This window comes from Notamacropus eugenii, chromosome 3 (genome assembly GCF_028372415.1).
Source record: "Notamacropus eugenii isolate mMacEug1 chromosome 3, mMacEug1.pri_v2, whole genome shotgun sequence".
NCBI lineage: Eukaryota > Metazoa > Chordata > Mammalia > Diprotodontia > Macropodidae > Notamacropus > Notamacropus eugenii.
Genome location: NC_092874.1, coordinates 445,111,294 through 445,131,365, shown reverse-complemented (window position 1 = coordinate 445,131,365; position 20,072 = coordinate 445,111,294). Strand labels below are relative to the sequence as shown.

Sequence of the window (20,072 nt, the reverse complement as noted above, 5' to 3'; positions counted from 1 at the left end):
ATTTGTATTGTATAGCCCTATCACAAAAATTATGGAGTATATGGGAGTGGAGATTAAGTGGGTGCTTTAAGGTTTAGAGATTGTCTTTCTCTGCTTTGAGTTAATTGTGTTAGTAGCTTGTTGGAGTTCTTGGTGTCCTGATCTATGTAGAGAGCTGAAATTATTTCATCCCTTGTGCACAATTTCTATTTTGTTGAGGTTTAAGGAGTTGTGAAGATAAGGCAAAGTGTCTAGTTCCTTATTTTTCTGGTCATGTGACCCCAACATTTTTATCAAGTTTTTTCAAAAAAAAACATACTTTTACCCTTCACTCATTTTCTCTGGTCTTGTAGATCATATTACTCATAGTTACCCATTATCATTTTTCATAAGATTTTACGGAATTGCTTGTATAGTAACTAAAGGTTTCATTTTGTACCCCTTTACTCCATTTCATAGGTTAACCAAATGTTTATTGATCAAGATGCTTTGGTGCTCTTTTGTTCAATCAATCAATATTTATTTAGTGCTTACTATGTGCCAAGAATTTTAAAAAGATAAAAAACAAAAGCACAGTTTCTGCCTTAAGAATCTTAAAATCTAATGGAAGAGATAAGATGTAACCCAAATGCATATATGCATACATACATACATATATGCATATATATACATGTATAATTATACACATGTATATATATATATATACATATATATGTACATGTATGTGTATACAATTAACAGAAGGATGCACTAGGGTTGGAGAAGATATTCAAAAAAAGATGGGTTTTATTTGGAACTTAACAGAAGTCAGGGAGATCACCAGGTGGAGTAGAGTAGGAAGACAATTCCAGTTATGAGGAACAGCCAGAGAAAATGCTCAGATATAAGAGATGGACTGTCTTCTTTGTGGAAAAACAAGGAAACAAGGGTTACTAGATTGAAGAGTAAAGGTTGGGGAGTAAGATGTTAAGAAGACTAGAAAGTTAATAAGGGCGCTAAATTATGAAGGACTTTGAATACTAAACAGATAATTTTGTATTTGAGTAGAGGCAATAGACAGTAATGCATGCTTATTGAATGAGAGAGGGTGAGGTGACATGATCAGGCTAGTAGTATTAAATATATCTAGATCAAATTCTTATAGTCAGTGTCAATGTCGTATCTGTTGTTCATTTCCTTTTAAAAATAATTTGATAAATAATTTATTGCTAAATCATATTAATTGTTCATCATACATTTTTCTCATTGTTGTTTGTCTTGCATTGTACAAATCTTGGTTCTGAAAAAATTAACAGTCTGTTGGGTTCAGATGAAGAACTCAAGTGTATCTCCCATATCAATAGTAAATCCTTCCCTGTCTATTAACATTTTGTTGATTTTGTTCTTTGTGGTATTATCTGATGGTCACCACATCCTACACCTACTCAATTTTATTTTGAAGAAAATATTATATCAATGGTACAAGATTTTTGTGTAAAGTCTACTGATCTGTGATCATATTAATGTGTTTCTACTGAACCATATTCCTTTATGTCTTTCTCCCAATACTTCTCTTTTCTCAAGTTTGTGTTGAAGCTACCCAGAACAAAAGACTATATTTATTTGATTTCTAGGATCTGACTAAGTTCTTGATAAAATTTCTTTACCATTTCATCTGTAGTAACAAATAATGGTACTTTATAATTTGGTTCAAACATCATTATGAATGAAATACATGATAACCAAATATCCCATGAACTGTTATGCCTTTTAGTCTATGTTGTTGCTGAGTTATTTTTCAGTCATTCCTGACCCTTTACAAACTCTTTTGGGGTTTTTTTTGTCAAAGATAACAAAGTATTTTGCTATTTCCTTCCCCCCGTCATTCTACAGATGAGGGAACAGAAACAGTTAAGTGACTTGTCCAGAGACAGCGAATAAATGTCTGAGGTCAGCTCATTCTCTCTCACTCTCTGCCACCTCTCGCTCTCTCTCCTTTTCTCTCTCCTCTTCTCTTTCCCTTTCCCTCCCATGGTTGATCAGGTGCTTCAGGCAGTCGGCAGCATTATGCCCTCATCATGCCCTCATCTTCTCGGTACTGACCAGGATTTGAAGGCAGAATCACTGAACAGAGTCTGTTTTTCCCAGGAGTTCTTGGACAGCTCCACATATGAGCTTCAGATTCAGTCCATTTTTTAGGATCCCTGCCGAGTATCTATCTGAAGAATTAGGCCCCATTTTATCTGTCAGATAAGAGCATCCTGAAGTTGGCTTTATATGTGAATGACTTGTTAAGATATACAGTAAGGAAGCCAGTCATTCTCTTTTGAACATACATTGGCCAGAACAAGGCATAACTGTGCATCCTCACGCCCATGTTTTACTGTGATTACCGCAATACATGCCTCACTCATGGTTCTCCATCTGTGAGGAAGACACACTGCAGTGGGAAGAAACACAAAGAGAATGTGAAATGGATGGAAGAGCAAGCCCAGAGCCTGACTGACAAAGCAACCACTGCATTCCAGCAAGGAAGAATTCCTTCCAACCTGTTCTCTGCTCCTCTGCTGGGAGGCCTTATGATCCCACCTCTTTACCCTAGCATGATGGGCCTCCTCCTCCTGGAATGATGCTTATGTGCCCTCCTCCTGTCAAGAGGACGCCCATGGGATGTCATATGTCTATGATGCCTGGTACTCCAATGATGAGGCCTCTTCCTCATCCCATTATGGTACCCACTCATCCAGCAATGCCTAGACCAGACAGAAAAAAAATGAGAAAATTTAAAGAAATCAATCTATTTCTAAGTTTTCCATTCCTTGTTCTGTTTCACCAGAGCATCATGGTGCTGGGTCTCAAATGTGGGTGTTTTTCCTCCTCTTCCCCTTTTAAAATGTGGGCACTCTTTTACATCACTGTCACTTTTCCATGATCTCCCCCTCCCCAATTGTATCCCATCCTCCCCTGTGATAAATAAGCACAGTGAAAAGAAAATTAAAAAAATGTAAATGTCTGAGGTCTCATTTGAACTCAAGAAGAGAATTTCTGACTCAAGGCTTGGCACTCTGTCCACTATACCACCTCATTATCCATTTAGTCTATGGGAGGATGAAAAAATCTATCTGGTATCTCTTGACTTTGTCTCTCTCAGGATCCTCTGAGTTATTCTTCCATTTAACTGAAATCCTTCATTTTGATATTTTTTTTTTTTTTAGTATCAAGATTAAAATGATTCAGCTCCTCTAGCAATTGATCTATACTTTGGTCAATGGACAATGTTACCAAATTTAGAGAATCAACAGTCAAAGGAATGATTGTTGATTGTTTAAAAATCTATGTCATAGAGGTGAGGGGCCAAGATGGTGGAGTAAAAGGACGAACTTGTAGAAGCACACTCCCTCCCCTCCCACCCAGCATATCCCATAAAATACCTGTAAAAATTTCTCTAAACAAGTTCTAGAGCAGCAGAAGCCACAAAACAACAGAGTGAAAGAGATTTCCAGTGCAAGACAGCCTGGAAGGCCGACAGGAAAAGTGTATCGCACTGGACACAGAGCGGAACACAGCCCAGCCTTGGTCAATTGGTGCAGTAGGGACAGGACCAGAGCAGCCTTCAGGGTGTAACCAGCAACAGCAGCAATTTCCAGATTGTTCAATCGACAACTGACAAAGACAGCTTCAAAGGTCAGTGAGAAATGACCCTCAACTGGGTGAGAAAGGAATGTGGGTTGGCCCCACCAGCAGCAGCCACTGCAGTAGCACAGTCTGTTTTTGGAGACTTCAGTTTAAAGACCCTGGGGGAATTGAGTGTCTGATCTGCATGAGTGCTAGTCCTGGGGTGAGGAGGAGCACTAGCATGGTGGAGCTGGAGGCAGTTGCGGAGAGGGTGCCCCACTCACAGATCTGGGGCAGGAAAGCTTGTGGTTTCTCCTATACCAGTGTGCAGGCCAGGAGAGGAGTAAACACCTCTCCCTTGATTGTGCCACCATGGAGGAACTGAGAACTTACAGGTCTGCAGAGTATACCCTCCTTTGAGAAAGAGGTCAAAAGTTAAATAACTGGCTGGGAAAATGCCCAAAAAGGGGGGAAAGATAAGACTATAGTAGGATACATTCCTGGTAAACAGGTATTTTCTTCCATCCTTTCAGATGAGGAAGAACAATGCATACTATCAGAGGAAGACCTAAAAGCCAAGGCTTCGGCATCCAAAACCACCAAAATAAGTATGGAATGGTCTAAGGCAATGGAAGAGCTCAGAAAGGATTTTGAGAATCAAGTAAGAGAGGTGGAAGAAAAATTAGGAAGAGAAATGAGAGTGATGCAAGAAAATCATGAAAAACTAGTCAACAGCTTACCAAACGAGACCCAAGAAAATGCTGAAGAAAATAATACCTTTAAAAATAGGCTAATTCAATTGGCAAAAGAAGTCCAAAAAGCCAATGAGGAGAAGAATCCTTTAAAAGCAGAATTAGCCAAAGGGAAAAGGAGGTTCAAAAGCTCACTGAAGAAAATAGTTCTTTCAAAATTAGAATGGAAGCTAATGACTTTATGAGAAATGAAGAAATTACAAAAAAAAATCAAAAGAATGAAGAAACAGAAGACAATGTGAAATATCTCCTTGGAAAAACAACTGACCTGGAAAATATTTCCAGTAGGGACAATTTAAAAATTATAGGACTACCTGAAAGCCATGATCAAAAAAGAGCCAATACATTATCTTTCATGAAGTTATCATGTAAAACTGCCCTGATATACTAGAACCATGGGGTAAAATGAATATTGAAAGAATCTACTAATCACTTACTGAAAGAGATCTGAAAAAAGAAACACATAAGAATATTGTAGTCAAATTCAAGAGTTCCCAGGTCAAGGAGAATATATTGCAACAGCTAGAAAGAAACAATTCGAGTATTGTGGAACTACAAACATAATAACACAAGATCTAGCAGTTTCTACATTAAGCAGTCAAACAGCTTGGAATATGATATTCCAGAAGTCAAAGTAACTAGGATTAAAACCAAGAACCACCTACTCAGCAAAACTGTGTATAACACTCAGGGGAAAAATGGTCATTCAATGAAATAGAGAACTTTCAAGTATCATTGATGAAAAGACCAGAGCTGAATTAAAAAGTTTGACTTTCAAACACAAGAATTAAGAGAAGCATGAAAATGTAAACAGGAAAGAGAAAACATAAAGGATTTTCTAAAGTTGTTTACATTCCTATATAGAATGATAATATTTGCAACTCTTGAAACTTTTCTCAGTATTTGGGTACTTGGAGGTACCATACATACATACATACATTAATATATACATATATATATATATATATATATATTATATATATATATATATATATATATATATATATATGTACATAAAGAGCACAGGGTGAGTTGAATAGGAAGGGATGATATCTAAAAAATAAAATTAAGGGGTGAGAGAGTAATATATTGGGAGGAGAAAGGGAGAAATGCATTGGGGAAAGTTATCTCCCATTAAAGGGGCAAGGAAAAGCTTTTTTCAAAGGAGAGGTAAAGGAGTGACAGGGCAAAAGCGAAGCTTACTGTCTTCACGTTTGGCTTAAGGAAGGAATAACATGCGCATTTCATTTGTTATGAAAATCTATCTTACACTACAAGAAAGTAGGGGAGAAGAGGAGAAGTAGGGTGGGGGGTATGATAGAAGTTAGGGCAAATGAATGGAGGGAGTAATTAGAAGTAAACACTTTTGGGGAGGGACAAGGTCAAAAGAGAGAATAGAATAAATGGCGGGGGCAGGATAAAATGGAGGAAAATATAGTTGGTCTTATACAACAAGAGTATTATGAAAGTCTTTTGCAAAACTACACATATATAGCCTATATTGAATTGCTTGCTTTTTCAGTGGAGATGGGTAGGGAGGGAGGCAGGGAGAGAAGTTTCAACTCAAAGTTTTAAGAACGAATGTTGAGAACTGTTCTTATATGCAACTGGGAACTAATAAATACAGGTAATGGGGTATAGAAATCTATCTTGCTTTGCAAGAAAAAAAAGAAGATGGGGAAGGGAGGGGTGTGAGATAAGGGAGGACAGATGGGGGAAGGGGTAATCAGAATACATGGCATTTTGGCATGGGGTGAGGGAAGAGATGGGGAGAAAATTTGGAACTCAAAATTTTGTGGAAATGAATGTTGAAAACTAAAAGTTAATACATAAACATAAAAAATACATCAACAATAAAAAATTTAAAAAGTGAAAAAAGAATCTATGTGATACTTAACATATTTTGTCCCTATTTTCATCACCTTGATACCTTCTGTACCAATGCATAGGAAAATGGACAGATATGAACTATGAAAATAATAATTTCTTTGTTTCATCTTTTGATATGGCTAAAATAAAAATTTCTTACCAAATCAGTACCTGCTGGTGATGTGCCACTCAATTATTGTTTCATTTAACCATCAGAAGGCAGAATCCACATGACATATTACAAGAAGGCTTTCTAGCTTGTTATGTCCCTGTCAGAGTTTGAATCCATTCTTATAACCTTTGAGAATATACAGTTTTCTCAAAGTTTACATATAAGTATGGATATAGCCTTAATAGTAGATTATTATATCAGCAAAATATATATTTCTTGATCAGAAATTTTAGGGGAGCAAAAATATATTGTCAGATCTATAAGAAGCAAAAATGACTAACAACTTTAGAAGAACATATTTCTTTAATTACCTAAATTCTAAGGATTCAGTTTCTGCGTGAACTGTGCTCCACCTCCTGTCTTATTCTCTCCTCCTTCGTCTGTGAATTGCATCTGAAGAGATATTTAGCTAAGTTGTTGTTCTTCAGTTTAATCTCCCAGTGGTCATCACCATAATTCACTACCAGAAACACACAATTAGCTGTTCTTTTGTGGGCTGAATGTATTTTTGGACAAAAAAATGGAGTAGAAATTGCCATCTGGTCTTCACTGTACTTCATGGAATAGTTAGTTTCTAGTTCCTTTTGATGTATGGAGTGATGACAGAGGGAAATAGCAAAATGATGCATTCACTACCCATAAGCAAAATTAATCAGCATGGAAATGACACACACTTTCTTCATGACCATTTTAACCAGGCCCCTAATTTGCCATTGAATGTGAGAACTCAATATTTATCTGTCTTACTTGATCCTCTTTTATATAAATAATAATCAGCTGGAAATATTTAGAATTCATTCCAACCCACCAGCACTTTACTATTATTATTATTAATATATCAAGGTACAATGCTTAGCCAGGGATATAAAGACTAAAGAATCTGATAAAAGTAAGCAGCCCCTAAAATATGCCATATGTTAGATGTTCAAGGACATTAGATTATACAATGGTGACAATATTTTGGAAGGGTATTTTCTCAATAAACAAGTAGACAGTCATTTTGAAAGGGTATTTTTTCTTAATGGCTGAAACAGAGAAAATACGTATTCCCAATGTATGATGCCACTAGCATTGGGATCGCCTTCTCCAAAAGCATTTTGGTAACTATCCTTTAATTTATAGTACCAAAAAATTTCCTGGGCATAATGAGAGGCATAGCGCTTTGTTTCTGGTCGTATATCAAGTATGTGTCAGAGGCTAGATTTGAACCCAGATCTTTCAGACTCTAATGTTATCCCCCCTACTCACCCTTACCTGCTATGGCAACACAGAATGAATACCATAGCAGGAAATGGGAGGTATGACCCATCATCAGCGTTAGTCATTATCTATGGCCTTGCGAATATTATTTCATTTTTTGTGGGGTCAGTTGCCTCAGCTATGATCAGAGGGTAGCAAACCAGCCAAGACCTAAGATTGCTTCCACCTCAAAAATTTGAGGATGTGGTCAGGGGACTCTTGAAGGATTGCTTTATAAGAGATCAGTTGATACCTACATATGGATGAGTAATTAAGAATGTCTTTTCCTAGCAAGGAAACAGGTGAGTATCTGGGTGAATTTCTATTCTACAAAATATAAACATTCCTGATAAAGATGTTATCTCCTTCTGGAAATGGCACACAGATAATTTGATGGGATCCCTCAAGTATCATCCATGCCATTACTATTTCCTAGACTAAAATGAACACTAACGGTCCATGGGCCTTCCTTCCCTTCTGCTCTTCTCTCTGCCCAGTGTATCCAGAAAGGACTCATAAGAAATAATGAAGCCAGACAATCTTGCCTGACAGGAGGCCAGGCTGCCTTCATTTTGTTGCCACTAAAGGTACAAGGACAGCTGCTGTGCTCATGCACTGATGCAATCAATTAGTGATTTCACCAGGAGAGCATTAGCTGTCCTCCTGCTGAGAAGAGGGGGAGGTAGGGAAAAACCAACTTACTTTTTCTTTTCTCACTCAGAACTTTTCCATGAAGCTTAGTATCTTCTGATGAAGGTCATGAAGAAAACTGCTGTTTTCTACTTTGAATGACTTCATGTAAAGTACTCAATACATGGGGAATTATTACGACAAATATTAATAGTACTCCTACTTAAAAAAACAATTTCTATACATTTTTGTTGTTTGCCTTTCTTCCTAACTCAGAAAGTTCTTTGTTCAACATTTCTATAGCCTTTGAGAGAAAAAAAAGTTTATTTCCATGAGCAGTTGACATAGGTCATTGTAATGTATACTCACACACATATATACACACACACACACAGTTCTACATATTGCTTCCATTTATAGAATGTAACCTCCTTGAAGTCTGAGATGCTTTTATTTTCTTCTTTGTCTACCAAGAGAACATTGTACACAATAAATGTTTTTGAACTTTTGAAAGCAAAACTACATTAAATGATCCCTAGCAAATCAAAGTAATGCCACTTTATTGGAAAACATGGCATATCAGGTTACTTAACGACTGTAGGAAGATAGGGAGCCTAGACGTGCAGTGGTAATGTCTCCTTTGGATTATGTCTCATCTCTTACAATTGCCGTTGCTGTTGTTGTTGTTGGTAGTGATGGTGATGGTGGTAGCCTTTTGCTCTTGAAGAGGACCAATGACAACTTTATCTAGCACCAGTCATGGACAAGGAAGTATATTATGTGTTGTAATACAAGGGCAACAAACAAACAAAGATCCTTGTCCTAAGGAACTTATGCAACTAAGTAGTTTGGCAAATAAAATGCTGGGTCAGGAAACAGGAAAACCTAAGTTCAAATACAACCTAAGACATTTACTGTCTGAAGTTCAAATCTAGCCTAAGACATTTACTGTCTCTATGTCCATAAACAAATCGCTTGATCTATTTGCTTCAGTTTCATCATCTATAAAATGGATATATTTTACCACCTACCACTAAGGGATTAGTGTGAAGTTCAAATGAAATATTTGTAAAGCCCTTAGCACAGAACTATATAAATGTCTATCATTATTGTTATTATATTTCTGCTAAGACATATGGTATATTACATATTCATAAATAATGACTGGATTGGAATGGAGGACGTTAATGTCAAAGTGCTTGTACTGGCTAAGACTAATTGGAGCACAGATGTGATACATTTTTACCCCCAGCAGAAGTTCCTCCAGTACCCATAGAGTCTGGGAGGTCTCTCATCTCTCCCATTGTTTCAAGCCCCCTCTAACTATATTCCTCTAATTTTAGGAGTCTAAGGGCCCCATTTCCATTTAACCATTTTATGATGAGTTTATCTTTTTAAAAAGGAATATTCACTCTAAATGTAAAATCAAGACAAATAATTTCCTCAACAGGGAGGATAATTCTTCAACCTCACTTTGGTTTCTAAAGAGAGAAGGAAGAGATTAAGGTCACAGCTTAATTTAGCTTATATATAACATTAGTACCACCAGATTCTAAGTCCAAGATGACCCTGGGCTTAGCTTTCATGAATTTGGCTTCTCAAAACTCTCTTTGTGGAATGGCAGGACTATGTGGTCTAGAATCCTGGATCACCATAGCTTGAGGTGTCCTCAGTTGGGATTACATTTCCTAGAGCTGGAAAGGACAAATGAAATGATGCCAAAACTCTAAGTCTGTTTTGGGGAGCCATGGGGCATAAAGAGAAGGGAAATCTGACCTGAAATCCTCCTCTCCTACCCAGTTTACTGCTTAATGTCACTAATGTGAGTAAATTAATGTTTTGTCCTTTGTCCCTGGATTTTTTCGAAAAGAGAGAGAAATAGACAGATATTAACTGTGCCTCAGTCAGGTAACTTAACTGATTTTGCCTATACAGCTAATGGAAAGAGGATTCTTTCAATTTTGCAGCAGACCAATGCAGAATTTCTACACTTATGCCAATTCTTTCTCCCAAGAACAGATCCCAGGTATATTTCCTATAAGTGCCTCCATTTTAGGAGAACTCAGAATATGCCAGATGCCTGCTGCATTAATAACACTTAGGAAGACCGAGAGAACTTGGAGTCAAACTCTCAGTTTTGAAGATGATCTAAATTCCTTACTCTCCTTCACCTCTTTACGTTCAATCAGATCCCAACTCTTACCGATTGTATCTACACAAGATTACATCCATCTCATCACTTACCTTGGCTCAAATGGTAACCACATAATTCTGGGATTTAGCGTCTTTCCCTTGGCATAGTGTAATAGGGTCTGAATTTTTCTCCTTGGCTCAAACTTCCCCATGTCTTTAATACAGGTTCTGTGCAGCAGCTATTAAAATGAAATGGAAATCAGAAGTTTGATTCAGGTACTGTTGTCTATTCTTCATTTTCAGAGACCTATGACACCAGGAGGGTGATGTCTTGACTTGCAAGTAAATTAGATTTAAGTGAGGCAGAGCTATGTAAAGTCATTAGCCTCACTCTCTCCTCCAGAGTCATTAGAGTCCAGTAGCAAGACATAAATCAAAATGCCCGGTGATGGCCTCAGATGTAGACCTTGGCGTTCTTAAACTAACTCTGTTACTCTCCTATGGGAGAAACTTCAGTGGTACCCTGTTGCCTCCAGCATAAAATTCCATCTTCTCTACAGTCATTTAAAGACCTTCAATATCTGGCAAAACTCTTTTAACTAATATCAAGTTATCCTCCAGAAAAAAAAAAATGAATGTTCAAGCAAAACTGACTTCTTACTGTTTCTTATGAAACAACTCGTGTCTCACTTACAGGCCTTTGCATAGGCAGTTTCCCTTGCCAGGAACATTGTCTTCACTTCCATGTCATTGAATCACCAGCTAACTTTAAGGTTCAGTTCAAGAACCTCTTTTTACATGAAGCCTTTGCTAATCCTGTTAGTTACTATTTTCTGTCCCTCCCCTCTAAATAAATGGAAAACACAATTATGTACTTTCTCACAAAGTGTTTTATAGTGACTTATCTATCTAAATGTTGTTTTTCCAGTAGACTATATGTGATTCTTTAGGGAACGTTTTTATTTTGCATTGCCAGTTCCTAACACATATTAAGTAATTAATAAATTCAATTTGAGAAGGTAAAGCTTGAGCTGAATCTTGAAATATGTTAAGGATTATTCTAAAATGCCCAGATGAGGACCTGGGTAAGAGGGTGCCTTGTTGCATAAATATTTTCCCCAAACGTCTAGATTTATGCATTCAAGCAAGCAATCAACATTCACCGAATGCCTACTACTATCTGTGCTGGATTAAGCCCTGATTTTCACCTTTTTTAATATTGGGGGGGGGGCTAGAGAAGGGAAGTTTTAGGGTGAGGAAATGGAGTCATGAGAGTTTTTCCAGTTCTCCAAAGTCTCCAAAAGAATACAGCTTTATTAAGTGTGCCTGTTACAAGAGCCATGTTAAGTAAATAATAGTCATTTTTGGCTTTCGGAGTCAGTAGTTGTAAAACATATTTTAGGTAGGTAAGATTCCCTGGCATCTGTTCATTTAAAAACAAGTTGGATGTGGCCTTCACTCCTCATTCCCCATAGTTGATCTCTTTGGTTTCTTGGTCAACACTGACACTAAACACAAGGCCAAATGTTAAGTAGCACTGTCTAAGTAGGATGGCTCTATCTCCAGTGTGACTTACTGAGGAAGCTAACAGCAGGAAAGAAAAACAGGAGAGCCAGTCAAATGGAAAAATTTATTGCTAGCACATTTTAAGTCTCATTCACACTTTTCCCCCCATTGGAGTAGGTGAATAAACAGGTGTCTAAATAAAAATCATATAATTACCTGCCACACCAGATACTGCTGCTGTCCAGGAGCTGATGTAACTTTAATACCAGTTAAATATCAGGAAAAACTTTTAAATGGCTGAGCATATTCCCCAATGAATTTTTTTTAAAGTGTTAAGTTAAAATGGTCAAAGTTTTCTCTGAGTGCAAAGAAAGTAACACATTGCTGGCATATTTGTGTTACTTAAAAACAAAACAAAAACATCTTGTTGATAATTTTGTAGTGTGTCACTTGAATAAACTTGTTAGCTCAATTGCCCATAAAAACAAAACAAATGAACATGTCAAAAAAAAAAAAAAAAAGAAAAAAAGAAAAGAGCTTGGAACACTCCAGAAAGATTAACCCAAATATAATAGTCTCCTAGTATAGAAGACAGCTTTATAAAATTTGTAAGGTGGGGTAAAGTCCATTCACTTCTCTGGTTTCCTCATTATTGAAAGCAATGAAGGGAGATCTTTACTACATTGAATGGATTTTGGGGGTGAATTGATGGGAGAATAAAACAAGAAGCATCACATAAGAGGAACAGGCATGAATGACTTGCCATCTATATAACCAGGGAGCACTTTTGAATTGATCAAATCACAAGTCCATTAGTACATAGGAGGAGTAAGTACAACTAAATAGCATATTTTAGTATTATGGAGATCTAGTCTCAAAGCCAGGAAGGACTATGTTCCAGTCATACCTCTGACAAATACTGATTGCATGACCCTAAGAATAAGTTTCAGAAACTATGCCAAAACCCTTTCTAGGTCTTTAGGATTAGTATTCCATTCATTGTAATTTTCAAAATCCTTGAATTTCCTTAGTGGCATGATGAGGTATTAGTAGAGGCTGACTTTTACCATGATTCCAACTTCCACTAACACATTGTAGTCATTCTTTGGTTTAGAAGATGACCTTTCAGAGCTTCTATAATGAGCCTCTTTCCACAAGGTGACCATATTTGTCACCTGATTTATCTAAGTAAAATTTCTTGGATGTGTCAAAATGGAAGTTTTGCTCTGATATGTAACATTATAAAGGGTCAAGCAGGGTTTATTAACTTTTTTGGGTAATGGACCTCTGATTTTCTAGCAAAGGCTATGGACTCCTCAGAAGATTTTTAAACGCATAAGATAAAATGAACTAAGTTTCAAAGGAAATCAATTATATTTTGAAATGTAAAGATATATATATATGTATATATATACATATATATATAATATGAATTAGGTTCACAGATTCCAGGTTAAAAACCACTGCTAAGATCTTAGTGGTCTGAGGAAAAAGGGATGAGATAATCAGCAGGATATTCTGCTATCAACTTCTAACAGTTTAGAGTGATTTCTTCTTTTCAATTTATTGGATATGATACTGCTATTTCAAATCTCTGTTTCAGAAACTGTAGTCATCTAGGTAAAACTGAATTTAATTCATAAGTCCTCTGGGTTTAAATCTATTATATATTAGGTATATGTACCACTCTGTGGCATAGTCATCTGTGTACCCATTGGCCTCAAGTAGAAGGGGACATAACACAGTTGAGAGCAATACAAAAGGTTTTCAGTTTGCCAAGACTTAAACTTAATGAAGATGAGGTTGGTTTGTTTTTTTTTTTAATTGTAGTACTTACACTTTTGCATATCCCACATGACGGTGGGGGCTGGAGCCTCTTTAGAGTGTCATTCTAGGGTAAGAAGAACCCAGGATCTTCTGAATACACTAAATATGAAGAAGAAAGATAAGAATGTAGATTTGCTTTAGCAAAAACAAACAAAAACTGGCCATCATTCAATAAAATAATCAATCAACAATCTTTTATCATGCATGCAACTGTGTTCTAGACATTGTACCAAATTCTGGGATTACAAAAGCAAAAATAAACAATGATGCTCTCAAAGATCTCATTCTCACTTAATAGAAGAAACTTTATGAAGAGCTATATATTATCCTCATCATCTTAATCATAAGCACTACACTATCAGCATCATCACTACCACTATAAATTACTCTGACTCTTTCTGTCTTCACCGCCTTATTATCCAGAAGACAATTTACAATACATGTAATATCAAAACTACAACAGGAATTGTAATTAAAAGGCACCAAAAACATCTTGAAAACAGTGCTTGCAATATTGTGAAATCCTTGATTTTAAAAGACCCAAGATTCTTGATAAGCTCCTGAGGAAAGTCATGTTATTTTATAGAATGACTAACTAATGCTCTGGGTTTTTCTGGAAATTATCATTGTCAAATATGTGTGACAACTCCTTGCTCCTTCTGCACTGGCTTGAATTCTACCCTTTTATAAACTGACATTTTCATTTTTATTATACAGCAATCTTCTTTCCCTTCCTCTCTGTCAATCTTTTTTTCCCCATATATAATAATGCTAACATTTTTCCAAAAATGTAGAAATTGTTCTTTCCCTTTGAGTCATTTGAAACACAAATTAGAAGTCAATGGGAAACTACAGATTTTGAGGGCACTGTTTGGAATTCTACACTATTCCCTGAGGTCCTAGAGCAAAACCAATGATTAAAGGAGAGCTTAGGAAAGTATACTTCAAGCAAAGCATAAAAACACTCATGTGCAATCCAGAAAATTCATCCTTTTTCTGACAAGGCAGGCTGACAAAGACCTTTTTTCTTCTCACCTGGGTCTCCAGTAATAAAACTTTTTGAGGGGACTCAGGCTAAGGGTGAGTTATGTTTTGGTACCACTTGGCAGTAAAAGGTTAACCAGATTCCCTCAGGAAAAGTGAAGACTGCACATTCTCCTTGTATAGTTCTGACTTTCCTTGCAGGCACTGAGAAAAGAATTTCCAAGTGAGGCCAATTAAGGTAGCCCAGATGAAGCAAAGTCTCCTGGGATCAATCAGAATGACTACATAGATGAGAAAGGAGGAGTATGTCCTTTCTCTCTCCTTGTTAGAGTTTTGTTTCTGCCCTGAGGAATACCATTTATTTATTTCCCATCACGGAAAAGAATGAATCCTATAATTTAACTCTTTCCTAGGGGATGAGAAAAAATAACCTTAAAATTCACATTTTCCTACCTATGGTAAGCAAATTATATGAAGTTTATTTTTTAATCACTCACTGAGAATCTACTAATTTAAAATTCATAAACTAGCATGAGTTAGCCTGATGTTAACCTTATTTGCTGTCTTTGAAAATATCATTTGCTCAAAAAAGTAAATGGATTACAGATAAGACAGGTGTATTTTGGTTTGGATATAATGGCTTAGCATCAGTCATTAGCTTATTTAACAGTACAGATTCAATTCAAAATGTTGCTTTGAATTAACTTAGTTTCCATTGACAATTAATTTTCTTGCCATTTATATAAAATTTCATGGTTACAAAGTTGTTGTTTTTCCCTTTCAATATCCTTTTAATAAACAACATTTTGGGAAATTTTTATTTTTTTCAAAAAAAAGAAAAAAAGAGTTTCTAAATGTGATCTCTAGTACATAGGAAAATGACACCTTGAATGTAGGTCTTTTTAGTCCAGTGATCGTTGAGATATTTAAGGGTGCCTGCAAAACCATGGAATTAAAAAAGAGAGGGAAACATATGACTTCTTGATTTATTTCTTTGAACAGATTATTTGACCCTGTTATTGATAAATGAAAAGGCAATAAAATATTAATCATTTGAGTTAATAATGATAATAAAAATCATAATAAAATTTATTTTTCAAATCAAAGAAAGATTACTGCATCATATAAAATTATTTTGTGGGGTGACGCAGCTAGGTGAAAGAGTAGATAGGGCACCAGGACTGCAATCAGAAATATTTGAATCCAAATTCAGCTTCAGAGACTGTCTGAGGAAGTCACTTAAGCCTGTTTGTCTCAGCTTCAGATATGGGAAATGAGCTAGACAAGGAAATGGCAAACCTCTCTTTGCCAAGAAAATCCCACATGATGTCATAAAACAATTGAAAAACATCAGCAATATTGAATGTGTTTACCTCAATGATTCAATGGATGTCTGATCTCACTGATACGGGCACAGTCTCCAGTGGGACAAGTTATAACCCATTCATAATTGTTCATCTCATGTGACTCTTCTTTATGTCTTTCTATAATCTTGTATAAGAAACATATTTAATTAATATAGTTCTTCCTATATAGATCTCTTGACCTTGCATGGAGCATATGAGATAAAAATCAATTATCCCTGATTCTTCCTATTTGGACAACCCAACTCTTTTTCAATCCATATACATACTCTGGAGAAGGTGAGCAGTAGGGATGACTGTGGGAAATGGAATGTTTTTTTTTTCATGACCCCAAACATTTCCAAAAAATAAAAGTCCATTTTTTTTAATGTCAGTTCTTTCAGGCATGCTTGGAGTGAGGGAATACAACCATCTTTGAGAAATAAATATGTGGGTTACTTGAAGGGAAGAGAGGCCAAAAATTGAGAAAAAAACATCAGCTACAACAGAAAGTTTCTCTGTAGTAATGACAATTTCAGGGCTAGACTTGCTTATGAAGTAGAGTATGGGAAACACTTTTTATTTTCAGGTACAAAGGAAATGGTATCTATTTACCAACTAGATGGTTGACCTATTTCCCTGTGTGAAAGATAGGAAAAGCTAGCTAAGGGAATATTAGTTTTCTTTGAAGAGAGAAATTTTTATAATATTATTATTATTAATGTTAGATACTATTTTATGCCCCACAGAAGTTCACAAATTAGATTCTCAGTTTTTCTCCATTGCTTTAAAAAAATTCTAATGTATTTATCTATTTATTTTTAGTTTTCAACACTCATTTCCACAAGATTTTGTGTTCTAAATTTTGTCTCCATCTCTTCCCTCCCCTACCCCAAGACACTGTGCATTCTGATTGCCACTTCCCCCAATATACCCTCCCTTCTATCACCCCCTCCCTTCTCTTAACCCTATCCCCTCTATTTTCATGGAGAACAAGATAGATTTCTATACCCCAATGCCTGCATATGTTATTTCTCAATTGCATGTAAAACAATTTTTAACATTCGTTTTTAAAACTTTGAGTTCCAACTTTTCTCCCTTTCCCCTCCCCATCCATCCCCATTGAGAAGACAAGCAATTGGATACATGTTATACATGTGCAGTTATGCAAAAGACTTCCATAAAAGTCATGTTGAAATATTTTCCTCCATCCTATCCTGCCCCCCCATTTATTCTATTCTCTCTTTTGACCCTATCCTTCATCAAAAGACTTTACTTCTAATTACATCCTCTTCCCGTTAACCTTCTTTTCTATCAGCCCCTCTTATCCTCTTCTCCTCTACTTTGCTGTAGTGTAAGATAGAGTTTCATAGCAAATTGAGTATGTATGTTATTCCTTCCTTAAGTCAAATGTGATGAGAGTGTGGTTCACTTTTCCCTCTCTTCTCCCCTCCCTTCCCTTCCACTGAAAAAGCTTTTCCTTGTTTCTTTTACGTGAGAGATTATTTTCTCCATTCTTTTTCTTTCCCTTTCTCCTCCCCATATAGTCATTTCTCATGCCTTACTTTTATTTTTTTTAGATATCATCCCTTCCTATTAAATTCACCCAGTGCCATCTGTCTATATGTATATAATGTCTTCAGCTATCCTAGTACTGAGAAAAGTATCAAGAGTTATAAATATTATCTTTCCATGTAGGAATGTAAACAGTTCCATTTTAGTAAATCCTTTATGATTTTTTTTCCTGTTTACCTTTTCATGCTTCTCTTGATTCTTGTGTTTGAAAGTCAAATTTTCTATTCAGCTCTGGTCTTTTCATCAAGAATGCTTGAAAGTCCTCTATTTCATTGAGTGACCATTTTTCCCCTGAAGTCTTATACTCAATTTTGCCAGGCAGGTGATACTTCGTTTTAATCCTAGTTCCTTTGACTTCTGGAATATCATATTCCAAGCCCTACTCTCTCTTAATTTAGATGCTGCTAGATCTTGTGTTATTCTGATTGTATTTCCACAATACTTGAAATGTTTCTTTCTGGCTGCTTGCAACATTTTTTCCTTGACTTGCTAACTCTGGAACTTGGCTACAATATTCCTAGGAGTTTCCAGTTTGGGATCTCTCTCAGGAGGCAATTGGTGGATTCTTTCAATATTTATTTTACCTTCTGGTTCTACTACATCAGGGCAGTTTTCATTGGTAATTTCTTGAAAGATGTCAGGCTCTTTTTTTGATCATGGCTTCCAGGTATAGCCTCATAATTTTTAAATTGTCTCTCCTGGATCTGTTTTCCAGGTCAATTGTTTTTCCAATGGGATATTTCGCATTTTATGCTATTTTTTTTCATTCACTTGGTTTTGTTTTATAATTTCTTGATTTTTCATAAAGTAGTTAGCTTCCATCTTCGCCATTCTAGTCTCTAAGGAATTATTTCCTTCAGTGAGTTTTTGGATCTCATTTTCTCTCTGGCCAATTCTGGTTTTAAGGCATTCTTCTTTTCATTGCCCTTTTGGATGTCTTTTGGCATTTGGGTTAGTCTTATTTTTTACAGTTTTATTTTCTTCAGCATTTTTTGGGTCTCCTTTAGCAAACAGTTCACTCGTCTTTCATAATTTTCTTGCAGCACTCTCATTTCTCTTCCCAATTTTTGCTCTATTTTTCTTACTTGAATTTCAAAATCATTTCTGAGCTGTTCCATGGCCTGAGACCAATTCATACATTTCTTGGAGGCTTCAGATGAAGAAGCCTTGACTTTGTTGTCATCTGTTTGCATGTTTGTGTCTTCCTTGTCTCCAAAGTAAGATTCTATAATCTGATCTTCTTTTGGTTTTTGCTCATTTCCCCATTCATTTACTTGACTTTTGAGCTCTTTGTCAAGGTAGATCTCTGCTTCCAGTGGAAGGGGTTGTGTACTATCAGCCACTTGATTTCCCCACCATTTGTGGGCCTAGAGCTCCAGAAGCAGTCACTGACTCTGCTCCTGCTGCTGCTGTGGTTGCTGTGGGTTCCTCTGCCTCCTTCCCTCTCTGCTGCTCTGGGGCAGGGCCTGGACCACTCTACTCTCCCACATTGGTCCCACAGGCTTTTTCCTCAGAACTTCTAATTTGTCCTTGGTATTTTGGGGTCCTGAATTCTGAAAACTGCCACAAGTGCAAGAAATTCAGTTCCCCTGAAGCCTACTCAGGTCTCCTCTGTACCTGGCATGGGTCATGTTGCACTGCAGCCTGCCCCCAGCATGCTATGATGGACACTTCCTATTGACCTTCCACACTGTTTTGGGCTGGAGATTTGCTTCATTCTGTCATTCTGTGGGTCTTTCAGCTCCAGAATTTGTTTAGAGTCACTTTTACATGTATTTGATTGGGCTTGGGGGCAGTGCTCTATAATGTGCATGCTGTTACACTGCCATCTTGATTCTGCCTCTTCCCTTTGCTTTTACTATGCCAAAGAGACATGGACTTTCAGGAAGAAGAAGAAAGCAGAAATATGGATTAGTTATTTCTTAAACTAGTGTTAAAATACTGAAGGTAGCATAATTCAGATGAAAGAATGTTAGATTTTATCTCAGAGGACTTTGTTCCTCATCTCAACCTTGCCTGGTCTTGTTGCTTTAACTCTCTTGGACTCAGTTTATTCATATGTAAAGTGAGAGAGTTGGATAAAATTATCATCAAGGCACTTTCCAACTCTAAATCTCTGATTGTGTTTGATATTCAGAGATTATTAGGGATGACCTGGGTACTGGACTTATGATTTCATTGATATAGAGAACTCTCTGGCAAGGAAATAATCTTTATCTGTTCAGTTGGCTATCTCTCTGCATGTCTTAGAGAGATTCTTAAAACAGTGGTATCAAATTTAAATAGAAGCAGAGGCCAGTCACCATACATATGGATCTCTGCTGGCTGTATATTGACTTGATATTGTTGTGCAGTCATCTAGTTATGACTTATTTTTTGTGACCTGGTGTATGAACTGTGCATGGGGTTTTCTTGGCAAAGATCCTGGAGTGGTTTGCTGCTTCCTTCTACAGTTTTATGCAGGTAGGG

At 36.5% G+C, this 20,072-nt stretch overlaps 1 pseudogene; it reads left to right on the top strand.

Moving 5' to 3' along the window:
* The first annotated feature begins 2,333 nt into the window (after nucleotides 1–2,333).
* Nucleotides 2,334–2,890, top strand: LOC140532283 (U1 small nuclear ribonucleoprotein C-like; annotated as a pseudogene).
* Nucleotides 2,891–20,072: the final 17,182 nt, after the last annotated feature.